General features: G+C 41.2%; 1 protein-coding gene across 1 annotated transcript in view; it reads left to right on the forward strand.

Annotated features, from left to right (window-relative positions):
• The window catches only part of LOC128686465 (uncharacterized), a gene marked incomplete in the record, with an annotated part of 176,489 nt that overhangs the window by 69,442 nt on the left and 91,301 nt on the right, over positions 1-15,746 (forward strand).

Raw genomic sequence — 15,746 nt, forward strand, 5'->3', positions numbered from 1 at the left:
TCTGTGGTTGTTTGGCTTATATATATAAGCCACTTTGGTCACACTTCACAAACACGCACGTGCATATATATATACATACATCTAGGTTTTTCTCCTTTCTCTAAATAGCTCTTTTTCTTCTTTATTTCTTCTATTGTCCATGGGGAAGTGGAAAAGAATCTTTCCTCCGTAAGCCATGCGTGTCGTATGAGGCGACTAAAATGTCGGGAGCGATGGGCTAGTAACCCCTTCTCCTGTAGACATTTACTAAAAAAGAGAAGAAAAACTTTATAAAACTGGGAAGCTTGAATGTGCGCGGATGTAGTGCGGATGACAAGAAACAGATGATTGCTGATGTTATGAATGAAAAGAAGTTGGATGTCCTGGCCCTAAGCGAAACAAAGCTGAAGGGGGTAGGGGAGTTTCGGCAGGGGGAAATAAATGGGATTAAATCTGGAGTATCTGAGAGAGTTAGAGCTAAGGAAGGGGTAGCAGTAATGTTGAAGGATCAGTTATGGAAGGAGAAAAGAGAATATGAATGTGTAAATTCAAGAATTATGTGGATTAAAGTAAAGGTTGGATGCGAAAAGTGGGTCATAATAAGCGTGTATGCACCTGGAGAAGAGAGGAATGTAGAGGGGAGAGAGAGATTTTGGGAGATGTTAAGTGAATGTATAGGAACCTTTGAACCAAGTGAGAGAGTAATTGTGGTAGGGGACCTGAATGCTAAAGTAGGAGAAACTTTTAGAGAGGGTGTGGTAGGTAAGTTTGGGGTACCAGGTGTAAATGATAATGGGAGCCCTTTGATTGAACTTTGTATAGAAAGGGGTTTAGTTATAGGTAATACATATTTTAATAAAAAGAGGATAAATAAGTATACAAGATATAATGTTGGGCGAAATGACAGTAGTTTGTTGGATTATGTATTGGTAGATAAAAGACTGTTGGGTAGACTTCAGGATGTACATATTTATAGAGGGGCCACAGATATATCAGATCACTTTTTAGTTGTAGCTACACTGAGAGTAAAAGGTAGATGGGATACAAAGAGAATAGAAGCATAAGGGAAGAGAGAGGTGAAGGTTTATAAACTAAAAGAGGAGGCAGTTAGGGTAAGATATAAACAGCTGTTGGAGGATAGATGGGCTTATGAGAGCATAGGCAGTGGGGTCGAAGAGGTATGGGGTAGGTTTAAAAATGTAGTGTTAGAGTGTTCAGCAGAAGTTTGTGGTTACAGGAAAGTGGGTGTGGGAGGGAAGAGGAGCGATTGGTGGAATGATGATATAAAGAGAGTAGTAATGGAGAAAAAGTTAGCATATGAGAAGTTTTTACAAAGTAGAAGTGATGCAAGGAGGGAAAAGTATATAGAGAAAAAGAGAGAGGTGAAGAGAGTGGTGAAGCAATGTAAAAAGAGAGCAAATGAGAGAGTGGGTGAGATGTTATCAATAAATTTTGTTGAAAATAAGAGAAAGTTTTGGAGTGAGATTAACAATTTAAGGAAGCCTAGAGAACAAATGGATTTGTCAGTTAAAAATAGGAGAGGAGAGTTATTAAATGGAGAGTTAGAGATATTGGGAAGATGGAGGGAATATTTTGAGGAATTGTTAAATGTTGATGAAGATAGGGAAGCTGTGATTTCGTGTATAGGGCAAGGAGGAATAACATCTTGTAGGAGTGAGGAAGAGCCAGTTGTGAGTGTGGGGGAAGTTCGTGAGGCAGTAGGTAAAATGAAAGGGGGTAAGGCAGCCGGGATTGATGGGATAAAGATAGAAATGTTAAAAGCAGGTGGGGATATAGTTTTGGAGTGGTTGGTGTAATTATTTAATAAATGTATGGAAGAGGGTAAGATACCTAGGGATTGGCAGAGAGCATGCGTAGTTCCTTTGTATAAAGGCAAAGGGGACAAAAGAGAATGCAAAAATTATAGGGGGATAAGTCTGTTGAGTATACTTGGTAAAGTGTATGGTAGAGTTATTATTGAAAGAATTAAGAGTAAGACAGAGAATAGGATAGCAGATAAATAAGGAGGCTTTAGGAAAGGTAGGGGGTGAGTGGACCAGGTGTTTACAGTGGACCATATAAGTGAACAGTATTTAGATAAGGCTAAAGAGGTTTTTGTAGCATTTATGGATTTGGAAAAGGCATATGACATGGTGGATAGGGGGGCAATGTGGCAGATGTTGCAGGTGTATGGTGTAGGAGGTAGGTTACTGAAAGCAGTGAAGAGTTTTTATGAGGATAGGGTGCTTTACACTACAGCTTAAAAACTGTAGTGTAAGGCACCCTTCTGGCAAGACAGTGATGGAGTGAATGATGGTGAAAGTTTTTCCTTTTCGGGCCCCCCTTCCTTGGTGGGAATCGGCCAGTGTGTTAATAATAAAAATAAAAAAGTGAGGCTCAAGTTAGAGCATGTAGGAAAGAGGGAAATTATTTCCCAGTAAAACTAGGCTCTTGGGAGATTCTGAAGAGAAGTTGCAGAGGTTGGTGGATGAATTTGGTAGGGTATGCAAAAGAAGAAAGTTAAAAGTGAATACAGGAAAGAGTAAGGTTATGAGGATAACAAAAAGATTAGGTGATGAAAGATTGGATATCAGATTAGAGGGAGAGAGTATGGTGGAGGTGAATGTATTCATATATTTGGGAGTGGACGTGTCAGCGGATGTGTCTATGAAAGATGAGGTGAATCATAGAATTGATGAGGGGAAAAGGGTGAGCGGTGCACTTAGGAGTCTGTGGAGACAAAGAACTTTGTCCTTGGAGGCAAAGAGGGGAATGTATGAGAGTATAGTTTTACCAACGCTCTTATATGGGTGTGAAGCATGGGTGATGAATGTTGCAGCGAGGAGAAGGCTGGAGGCAGTGGAGATGTCATGTCTGAGGGCAATGTGTGGTTGGAATATAATGCAGAGAATTCGTAGTTTGGAAGTTAGGAGGAGGTGCGGGATTACCAAAACTGTTGTCCAGAGGGCTGAGGAAGGGTTGTTGAGGTGGTTTGGACATGTAGAGAGAATGGAGCAAAACAGAATGACTTTAAGAGTGTATCAGTCTGTAGTGGAAGGAAGGTGGGGTAGGGGTCGGCCTAGGAAAGGTTGGAGGGAGGGGGGTAAAGGAGGTTTTGTGTCCGAGGGGCTTGGACTTCCAGCAGGCATGCGTGAGCGTGTTTGATAGGAGTGAAAGGAGACAAATGGTTTTTAATACTGACGTGCTGTTGGAGTGTGAGCAAAGTAACACTTATTAAGGGATTCAGGGAAACTGGCAGGCCGGACTTGAGTCCTGGAGATGGGAAGTACAGTGCCTGCACTCTGAAGGAGGGGTGTTAATGTTGCAGTTTAAAAACTGTAGTGTAAAGCACCCTTCTGGCAAGACAGTGATGGAGTGAATGATGGTGAAAGTTTTTCTTTTTCGGGCCACCCTGCCTTGGTGGGAATCGGCGAGTGTGTTAATAAAAAATATAAAATAATATATATATATATATATATATTTTTTTTTCAAGAAGTTGGCTGTCTCCCACCGAGGCAAGATGACCCAAAAACAAAGAAAATCCCCAGAAAGAAAATATTTTCTCATCATTCAATACTTTCACCTCACTCATACATAATTACTGTCTTTGCAGAGGTTCTCAGATACAACAGTTTAGAAGTCCCTCCAAGCTGTCAATATCCCAGACCCCTCCTTTAAAGTGCAGGCATTATACTTTCCATTTCCACTACTCAAGTCTGGCTAAATCTATAATAACCAGTTTCCCTGAATCCCTCCACTAAATATTACCCTGCTCACACTCCAACAACTTGTCAAGTCCCAAAAACCATTCGTCACCATTTATTCCTATCTAACGCGCTCACACTCGCTTGAAGTCCAATCCCCTCTCCCACAAAACCAACTTTATCCCCTCCCTTTGGTTTTTGCAAGGACAACCCTTACTCCTCCTTCCTTCTCCTTCAGATTTATGCACTCTCCAAGTCATTCTACTCTGATTCTCTAAATGACCAAACCATCTCAACAACCCCTCTTCAGCTCTCTGACTAATACTTTTATTAACTCCACACTTTGAATTCTCTGCATAACATTTACACCACACATTGCCCTTAGACAGGACATCTCCACTGCCTCCAGCCGCCTCTTCGCTGCAGCATTTACAACCCATGCTTCACACCCATATAATAGTGTTGGCCACTACTTTCATACATTCCCTTCTTTGCCTCTATAGATAAAGTTTTTTGTCTCCACAGATACCTCAATGCACCACTCGCCTTTTGTCCTTCATCAAGTCTATAGCTAACCTCATCCTTCATAAACCCATATGTTGACAAGTCAACTCTCAAATATCTGAAAACATTCACTTCTTCCATATTCCCTCTCTCCAATATGATATCAAATTTTTCTTTATCTAAATCATCTGATAGTCTCATCACCTTACTCTTATCAATGTTCACTTTCAACTTTCTACATTTACACACCCTCCCAAACTCGTCTACTAACCTTTGCAACTTTTCTTTAAAATCTCCCATAAGTAGAGTATCATCAGCAACAAGTAACTGTGTCAGCTCCCATTTTGTACTTGATTTCCCATAATTTAATCCCACTCCTCTCCCCAACGCCCTAGCATTTACTTCTTTTACATCCCCCATCTATAAATACAGTGGACCCCTGCTTTACGATCACCTCCCAATGCGACCATTTATGTAAGTGTATTTATGTAAGTGCGTTTGTACGTGTATGTTTGGGGGTCTGAAATGGACTAATCTAATTCACAATATTCCTTATGGGAACAAATTCGTTCAGTACTGGCACCTGAACATCTGGAATGAAATAATATCGTAAACTGGGGGTCCACTGTATATTAAACAACCATGGTGACATTACACATCCCTGTCTAAGACCTACTTTTACTGGGAAGTAATCTCCCTCTCTCCTACACACCCTAAAATGAGCCTCACTATCCTCATAAAACCTCTTTACAGCATTTAGAAACTTACTACCTATTCCATACACTTGCATCATCTGCCACATTGCTCCCCTATCCACTCTATCATATGAAATGAAAACTTCTCTACCTTTATCTAAATACTGTTCACATATATGCTTCAATGTAAACACTTGATCTACACATCCACTACCCCCTCTAATGCCTCCTTGCTTTAACGCATTGGCCGTTTCCCACCGATGCAGGGTGACCCAAAAAGAACACTTTCTGTAAAGTAAAAGGACACAAGTGCAACTAATGTGACATTTATTGTGGCAACGTTTCGCTCTCCAGGAGCTTTATCAAGCCATTACAAACAATACATGGACACAGAGGGTATATAAAGGCTCAGAGTGAGGTGTAATACTAGTGAGGCACCATTTCGATGTTCACTAGTAGTAGTAGTAGTAGTGGTAGTGGTAGTGACAAAAGTAATACAATATGGTAGAGGAATTAATTCGTACAAGAGTAAAAGGATATAAAAGCTATTACTTGGGTAACATAAAAATAGGTTGGACAAATATAGACTGGAAAGAGGCAGCTTGTTTCAGTGTTCACTCTCTGTGCTTTGTGTAGTATAACAGGAGAGACTATGTGATGGCAGGGTTTACTGTTTTCAGGAGGATTCTTGCTAAGACTTCGGAGATGGTGAAGCTGCCGCTGTTTTGTTTAATTGTATTCGAAACAGCGATCAGTGCTGATTCGAGGCACTTGCGTCTGCGGAAATTAGTTTCGTTGATCACTAATTGGGCGTCTCTGAATTTCATGAGATGACTGGTGGAATTTCGGTGTTGTACACAGGCGTTGTTCAAGTTATCGTTCCTACATGCGTAAATGTGTTCATTGAGGCGGGTGTCGAGGTTTCTGGCTGTTTCACCTACGTAAATCTTGTCACAGCCTCCACAGGGTATAGTGTAAACTCCTGCATTGACTGGTTCATGGTGCTTGGATTTTGTCCTGGTTATATCCTTTATTGAAGTGCTAGAAGCGATGGCGACTCTGGTGTTAGCTTGTGAAAGTACTTTTGAGACGTTCATTGCAACCTGGCTGTTGGGAAGAATTATAACTTAGCTGGGAGTGGTGTTGATGCGTGGAGAATTTATGATCTGAAGAGCTCTTTTCTTGCAGTCTTTGATGAAAAAAGGAGGAAAATGTAACTCAGTGAATGTTTGGTGAATGTATGTACATTCCTCGTCAAGAAACTCAGGACTACAAATTCGGTATGCTCTTAGGAAAAACCCGATGATGATGCCTCTTTTGGTCTTGGTATCTTGACTGGAATAGAAGTGTGTGAGATCATTTTTATTGGTGGGTTTCCGATAAACTTGAAATCTTAGGTTGTTGTCTACTTTGTGAATGAGGACGTCGAGGAAAGGTAGCTTGTCATTGGACTCTTCTTCTAGTGTAAACTGGATCGCCGGTTCAACTGCGTTGAGCCTTGCCTGAAGATCCTGTACATCAAAACGTTTTGGAGTTATTACGAGGACATCGTCCACGTAACGCAACCAAGTGACGCTTGAAGGGATGATGTTGGCGAAGTGTTCGGACTCTAGGTGTTCCATGTTCCATGTATAAGTTGGCTAGGACGGCACTTATGGGGGACCCCATTCCCATGCCGTAGGTTTGCTTGTAGAGCTTGTTATTGAAAGAAAAACAGTTGAAATTAACACAGAGTTCAATTAAGTCAACAAAATCTCCGGGAGGTAGAGGAAGATTAAGGTCCTGATTGACTTTACGTCGTAGAACCTCGATGGCTTTTTTGGTAGGTACTTTTGTGAAGAGGGAAGTCACATCCAAACTGCTTAGTTTCTTGTTACGGATGGAGAGGTTACGGATGCGGTTGAGAAGGTCGCCTGAGTGTTTAAGATGAGCGGGGCTTATGGTCCCCAGAAGGCAGGAAAGATGTTTGGCAAGAACTCCGGCTAGTTTGTGTGGAGCACTGCCTATTCCTGACGTGATTGGTCTGAGTGGAATATTGTGTTTATGGGTCTTGGGTAAACCATACATGTGTGCTGGTTTAGGGTTGCTTGGTAACAAATACAGAAGTTTCTTCCCTTCTCTAGTGCGTTTGAGTATTTGTCTGGTTTTGTATAGAAAATCTTTGGTGAGCTACCTTTCCTCGATGTCCTCATTCACAAAGTAGACAACAACCTAAGATTTCAAGTTTATCGGAAACCCACCAATAAAAATGATCTCACACACTTCTATTCCAGTCAAGATACCAAGACCAAAAGAGGCATCATCATCGGGTTTTTCCTAAGAGCATACCGAATTTGTAGTCCTGAGTTTCTTGACGAGGAATGTACATACATTCACTAAACATTCACTGAGTTACATTTTCCTCCTTTTTTCATCAAAGACTGCAAGAAAAGAGCTCTTCAGATCATAAATTCTCCACGCATCAACACCACTCCCAGCAAAGTTATAATTCTTCCCAACAGCCAGGTTGCAATGAACGTCTCAAAAGTACTTTCACAAGCTAACACCAGAGTCGCCATCGCTTCTAGCACTTCAATAAAGGATATAACCAGGACAAAATCCAAGCACCACGAACCAGTCAATGCAGGAGTTTACACTATACCCTGTGGAGGCTGTGACAAGATTTACGTAGGTGAAACAGCCAGAAACCTCGACACCCGCCTCAATGAACACATTTACGCATGTAGGAACGATAACTTGAACAACGCCTGTGTACAACACCGAAATTCCACCAGTCATCTCATGAAATTCAGAGACGCCCAATTAGTGATCAACGAAACTAATTTCCGCACACGCAAGTGCCTCGAATCAGCACTGATCGCTGTTTCGAATACAATTAAACAAAACAGCGGCAGCTTCACCATCTCCGAAGTCTTAGCAAGAATCCTCCTGAAAACAGTAAACCCTGCCATCACATAGTCTCTCCTGTTATACTACACAAAGCACAGAGAGTGAACACTGAAACAAGCTGCCTCTTTCCAGTCTATATTTGTCCAACCTATTTTTATGTTACCCAAGTAATAGCTTTTATATCTTTTTACTCTTGTACGAATTAATTGCTCTACCATATTGTATTACTTTTGTCACTACCACTACCACTACTACTAGTGAACATCGAAATGGTGCCTCACTAGTATTACACCTCACTCTGAGCCTTTATATACCCTCTGTGTCCATGTATTGTTTGTAATGGCTTGATAAAGCTCCTGGAGAGCAAAACGTTGCCACAATAAATGTCACATTAATTGCACTTGTGTCCTTTTACTTTACATATTGTCGGTAATTATACCAACTTTATTACAAGAACACTTTCACCATCACTCATACATAATCACTGGCTTTGCAAAAGCACTCAGATACACAAATAACCCGCACATAAAAGAAAGGAGCTTATGATGACGTTTCGGTCCGACTTGGACCATTTACAAAGTCACACTAACGAAAAGAAGAGCAGGATGAGTATGTATAGATACGACAGTTTAGATATCCCTCCAAACTGCCAATATCCCAAACCCCTCCTTTAAAGTGCAGGTATTGTATTTCCCATTTCCAGGACTCAAGTCCGGCTAACTGGTTTCCCTGAATCTATTCACAAAATATTTCCCTGCTCACACTCCAACAGCTCATCAGGTCCCAAAAACCATTTGTCTCCATTCACTCCTATCTAACATGCTCACACATGCTGGAAGTCCAAGCCCCTTGCCCACAAAACCTCCTTTACACCTTCCCTCCAAAGTTTTCGAGGATGACCCCTACCCTGCCTTCCTTCCCCTACATGTGTTCTCGAAGTCATTCTGCTTTGTTCCATTCTCTAAATGACCAAACCACCTCAACAGCCCACCTCCTAATTTCCACACTATGAATTCTCTGCATAATATTTATACCACACATTGCCTTTAGACAGGACATCTCCACTGCCTCCAGCTGCCTCCTTGCTGCAGCATTTACAACCCATGCTTCACACCCATATAAGAGTGTTGGTACCACTATACTTTCGTTCATTCCCTTCTTTGCCTTCATAGATAACATTCTTTGTATGTATATACAGTGGACCCTTACTTTTCATGTTTAATCCATTCCAGAGAGATCGGCGAAAACTGAAAACATTTTCCCCATAAGAAATAATGTAAATACAATTAATCCGTTCCAGACACCCAGAAATATTGACAAAATTTTTTTTACCTTAAAGATAGATTTACATGCACAAAAGAATGAACATTCAGTATGACACTTGCCTTTATTGAAGGCTGTAGTTGATGGATGGAAGACAGGGAGGAGGGGAGAGGGAAGAGAGGTTATTGTTTGGAAGGGGAATCCCCCTCCATAAGGACTCTTAGGTACCAAGTCCTTATCTGGGGTCACTTCCCTTCCTTGTTTTTTAATGACACAAATCTTGCCATCCTACTCCACATTGCACAAATCTCCATTACTACCTCCCTTTACCACCACCACTACCACCTTCTACCACCATCACAACCACTACCACCTTCTACCACCATCACAACCACTACCACCCTCTACCACCATCACAACCCCTACCACCCTCCACCACCATCACAACCCCTACCACCCTCCACCACCATCACAACCCCTACCACCCTCCACCACCATCACAACCCCTACCACCCTCCACCACCATCACAACCACTACCACCATCACTATCCTCTACCACCATCACAACCACTACCACCATCACTACCACCCTCTACCACCATCACAGCCACCCTCTACCACCATCACAACCACTACCACCCTCTACTACCAGCACTACCACCCTCTACCACCATCACAACCACTACCACCCTCTACTACCAGCACTACCACCCTCTACCACAATCACTACCACCCTCTACCACCATCACAACCACTGCCATCCTCTACCACCATCACTTCCATCCTCTACCACCATCACTACCACCATCACTACCACTACCACCATCACTACCACCATCACTACCACCCTCTACCACCACCACTTTCGTATTTTTCTACAAACTTTTTCTTGAATTCTATCGTGTTTCTCACATTCTTTACCAAAGGGCTGGCACTAGAAGCTTTCTTTGGGCCCATAGTGGCTTATTTAGCAGTCACACACAAGAAATAAGTGCCAAAAACAATGGATTATTACGAAATGTTTCACATGACCTCACTGGATATGTTCACTCACCGAGAAACAACACGACACTGCCTGAGAATGCATGTGGGAGGTGGCTTTGTGTACGCTCTGGGCACTGGACAGGTTCCATACCATTGACGAAAATGGAGGAAATCAACGAAAACGGAACCAATATTTTGACGAAGTTAGCAAAAATGGAAATTGGCGATAACGGAGATCAACGAAAAGGAAGGGTCCACTGTATTTCTTCTTTTTTCAACTAACCGGCCGTATCCCACCAAAGCAGGGTGACCCAAAAAGAAAAAGTTTCTCATTTTAACTTAAGTAATATATACAGGAGAGTGGGTTACTAGCCTCTTGCTCCCAGCATTTTAGTTGCCTTTTACAACATGCATGGGTTACGGAGGAAAAATTCTGTTCCACTTCCCCCCTGAAGATAAGAGGAAATAAATAAGTACAATAACTAGTAAGAAAAATAGAAAAAACTCAGAGGGGTGTATATATATATATGCTTGAACATGCATGTGTAGTGTGACCAAAGTGTAAGTAGAAGTAGCAAGGCGTACCTAAAACTTCGCATGTCTATGAGACAAAAAAGACACCAGCAATCCTACCATCATAAAGCAATTACAGGCTTCCATATTACAATCACTTGGCAGGACAATAGTGCAGTGGACCCCTGGCTTTCGTAATTAATCCGTTCCAGAGAGAGTGACTAAACCCGAATCTGATGAATTCCGAATTAATTTTCCCCATAAGAAATAATGGAAATCCAATTTATCCGTTTTAGACAGCCAAAGGTATAAAAAAAAATGTTTTCTACATGAAATATACATTTACCTACACAGTAAACAATGATACATGAGCAATAAAACAATAATAACATCACACTAACGTTTATTGAAGACATGGTGATGTATGGAAGATGGGAGGAGAGGAAAGGATGGAGGAGTTTACAGTTGTTAGAATGGGAAATCCCCTTCCATAAAGATTCAGGTTCCAAGTCCTTCTCCTGGGTTACTTCCCTCCTTTGTTTTCTAATGCCACTAGGACCAGCTTGAGAGTCACTGGACACACACAAATAACCCGCACATAAAAGAGAGAAGCTTACGACGACGTTTCGGTCCGACTTGTGACTTTGTCAATGGTCCAAGTCTGACCGAAACGTCGTCGTAAGCTTCTCTCTTTTATGTGCGGGTTATTTGTGTATCATTCCAGTCACGGTATTGTGCCTTTTTTGTTATTTAGTCACTGGACCCCTGTTGCTCAAAAAAGTTTCAGAGAGGTCTGTTTCTGGCATATGTTAGGAATTGTGTTGGGAGACAGGACAAGATAGTCCTTCAATATGATACTAATATCAGCTCTATGGCTTATTTATCTAGTACAATTCATCTAGTATGACAATAAACAGTATTAATAACATGATATATACTTTAGAATGGATAAAATATGGCATTGAGAATGTCACGAGTGGTGGTGTGTTGTTTGTTGTTGGGTGTATAAGGGCCACTGAAAGATAAGCCTTACATAGTGGTGGTGGAGGCAGCAGCAAGAGGCAGCAGAGGAAGCAGTGTTAGTAGCCCTATATACCTCCAATAACAATGGAGGATTCAGTTTCATGCTGTCCTTTTTCTATCGATTAATCGCTTAACTTACTTGCTACACTTTTTCACTGACTGGTGCTATAGCCTTTATCGACTCCTGCTGCTTCAGTATCACACATATTGCAGAATCACTGAAAAAGGCACTTTCTCCCCTCTCTCTCAGCCCTTTACCAAAGGGCTGGCTGGCACTAGGGACTTTCTTTGGGTCCATGGTGGCAGTTGCAAGCGCTAAAAAGAATGGAATAATACAAAATATATTGTATGAATGCATAGGATCATTCTCACTGGCTGATAAACAATGGCACACTGGCTGTACATGGAGTGTTGGGGCCGCTTAGGCCGCGCGGACACGTTCCAGATGAATGACTTATACTGAGTTCAGTGATGATCACCGAGCCAATATTTTGATGGAAAAAACGTTACTTATTCTGAATACAGTGGACCCTCGGTTATCAGCCGTAATCCATTCCAGAAGGCCGGCCGATAATCGAAATGGCCGAAAACCGAATTATTATTTCCCATAAGAATTAATGGAAATACAATTACTCTGTTCCAGACAAAAATATTCACAAAAAAATTTTTTTTTTTTAACAATTATGTAAGTTTTACATACCTTTATTGAAGGCTAATGCTGGCTTCTGGAAGACAGGGAGGAGGAAAGAGGGAGGAGTTAGTGTTTGGAAGAGGAATCCCTCTCCATAAAGACTTTAGGTAGCAAAGCCTTCTCTGGGGTTACTTCCCTTCTTTGTCTTTTAATGCTACTAGGACCAACTTGAGAGTCACTGGACCCCTGTCTCACAACAAATCTATCCATAGAGGTCTGTTTCTGGCATCTCTAAGATTTCCCTGAAGTGGGACAGGGTTTTGTCCCTGAACATGTTGCAGATATGGTTTGTTTCAGCTTGCTCAGGGTGGTGTTTCTCTACAAAAGCTTGCACTCTAGTCCACATTGTGCACACCTCTTGAATCTGTCATTTACTGCTACAGTGCATTCATTACTAACCTTAAAATATATGTAGTCTTAATGTAGGGCAAGAGGTGGGTAGTATTTATTTGTAGGAAGTCAGTGTAGGTAGCAGTAGATGTAGGTACAGTACACGTATGTAGCCCCTTCCCACCGGCCTATGCTACACAGCTATATTACAATACACAGCCATATTATTACACTACACAGAAATATTATTACCATGTTCATTGAGTTTAATTGTTTCTAACAACTACCTTTAGATGCCATCATAAACAAAGGGAGAAGTAATGAATAATTCATGCCAAGAATTGTAAACAAACGCATATGAAGGGTGGTTACTACACCAGTCGCCAGATTCACAGTTTTCTCTAACGCTGCATCAGAGAAAACGTAATATTTACTCTCCATCCCACTCTCTACACGATAACATATAAACATTGCATCTTTATATGCTATGTTTATGTGCTACATGATATGTAATGTGTTTCTTATATAATTTTGAAGAAAATATAGATTTTTTTATTATTATTATCACACTGGCCGATTCCCACCAAGGCAGGGCGGCCTGAAAAAGAAAAACTTACCATCATTCACTCCATCACTGTCTTGCCAGAAGGGTGCTTTACACTACAGTTTTTAAACTGCAACATTAACACCCCTCCTTCAGAGTGCAGGCACTGTACTTCCCATCTCCAGGACTCAAGTCCGGCCTGCCGGTTTCCCTGAACCCCTTCATAAATGTTACTTTGCTCACACTCCAACAGCACGTCAGGTATTAAAAACCATTCGTCTCCATTCACTCCTATCAAACACGCTCACGCATGCCTGCTGGAAGTCCAAGCCCCTCGCACACAAAACCTCCTTTACCACCTCTCTCCAACCTTTCCTAGGCCGACCCCTACCCCGCCTTCCTTCCACTACAGACTGATACACTCTTGAAGTCACTCTGTTTCGCTCCATTCTCTCTACATGTCCGAACCACCTCAACAACCCTTCGTCAGCCCTCTGGACAACAGTTTTGGTAATCCCGCACCTCCTCCTAACTTCCAAACTACGAATTCTCTGCATTATATTCACACCACACATTGCCCTCAGACATGACATCTCCACTGCCTCCATCCTTCTCCTCGCTGCAACATTCATCACCCATGCTTCACACCCATATAAGAGCGTTGGTAAAACTATACTCTCATACATTCCCCTCTTTGCCTCCAAGGACAAAGTTCTTTGTCTCCACAGACTCCTAAGTGCACCACTCACCCTTTTCCCCTCATTAATTCTATGATTCACCTCATCTTTCATAGACCCATCTGCTGACACGTCCACTCCCAAATATCTGAATACATTCACCTCCTTCATACTCTCTCCCTCCAATCTGATATCCAATCTTTCATCACCTAATCTTTTTGTTATCCTCATAACCTTACGCTTTCCTGTATTCACTTTTAATTTTCTTCTTTTGCACACCCTACCAAATTCATCCACCAACCTCTGCAACTTCTCTTCAAAATCTCCCAAGAGCACAGTGTCATAGCAAAGAGCAACTGTGACAACTCCCACTTTATGTGTGATTCTTTATCTTTTAACTCCACGCCTCTTGCCAAGGCCCTCGCATTTACTTCTCTTACAACCCCATCTATAAATATATTAAACAACCATGGTGACATCACACATCCTTGTCTAAGGCCTACTTTTACTGGGAAATAATTTCCCTCTTTCCTACATACTCTAACTTCAGCCTCACTATCCTCGTAAAAACTCTTCACTGCTTTCAGTAACCTACCTCCTACACCATACACCTGCAACATCTGCCACATTGCCCCCCTATCCACCCTGTCATACACCTTTTCCAAATCCATAAATGCCACAAAGACCTCTTTAGCCTTATCTAAATATTGTTCACTTATATGTTTCACTGTAAACACCTGGTCCACACACCCTCTACCTTTCCTAAAGGCTCCTTGTTCATCTGCTATCCTATTCTCCGTCTTACTCTTAATTCTTTCAATAATAACTCTACCATACACTTTACCAGGTATACTCAACAGACTTATCCCCCTATAATTTTTGCACTCTCTTTTGTCCCCTTTGCCTTTATACAAAGGAACTATGCATGCTCTCTGCCAATCCCTAGGTACCTTACCCTCTTCCATACATTTATTAACCCTTTGAGGGTCGACAGGCCCTCTCCGAAACTCGTTCTCAGGGTCGGCCAAATTTCAAAAAAAAAAAAATTATTTTTTCTTATGAAAAAATAGTTTTTTTTTTTTTCTAAACATTATAGGATAAACAAAAAAAATTTACCATCAATACTTACGGAGATATGGATGCATGAAGTTTGCAGAAAATGAGCCGCGTATGGCAACAGCGGCGACTGCCGCTCACCCGGTAAACTTTAGTTTACTTGTATTTGAAGGTTTGTTGTGTTTTTTTCACTATTTTATTTTTTCACATAACTTATGTGGCCTATGAGACCAAAGTAAGGTGCAATGTACGTATATACACTCGTTGTATACAACACAATATGCACACAAACATAATTATCAATATATTGTTTACAAAACTTGTTTACAAAAACAAACAATACAAAACATTGTTTATTACTATTGTTCTATAATATATATACCAATATACAGTCACTGAACATATTCCTACAAGTTCTGCAGCTTGTGGAACTCTGAAACATGGTGTCATACACAATGGTGTTTTATCTTTCTCCCTCATTCTATCTCTTTCAATTTGTCTCTCTCTTTCTATCTGTCTGTCTATCTCTGTCTCACAGGTACACATAAATACAAGTATACATAGTATAAATTACCTAGGATAACCCAAGAAACCCAGACAAACTGCTATACTCTGCTTGAAGATGTGAGTAAAAGTGATGACACAGTCTTGTGGCTCTCTGAGACAGAGAGCTAGACGGATAGACAGGGAGCTTGACAGACAGGCAAATACAGACAGAAATGTTAGTATACCAGCAAAAACAAAGGGAGGGAGATGTTTATCTCATCTTTTGGCATCAGCTCTACCCTCATCAAACGTCAGCACTTATCAGATGTTATCTCCCCTTATCTTGTTACTGTCATGGGTGAACATTTATTATTACCTATTATTATTATTATGTATTATTATTATGT

This window comes from Cherax quadricarinatus, chromosome 30 (assembly GCF_038502225.1).
Source record: "Cherax quadricarinatus isolate ZL_2023a chromosome 30, ASM3850222v1, whole genome shotgun sequence".
Classification (NCBI taxonomy): domain Eukaryota; kingdom Metazoa; phylum Arthropoda; class Malacostraca; order Decapoda; family Parastacidae; genus Cherax; species Cherax quadricarinatus.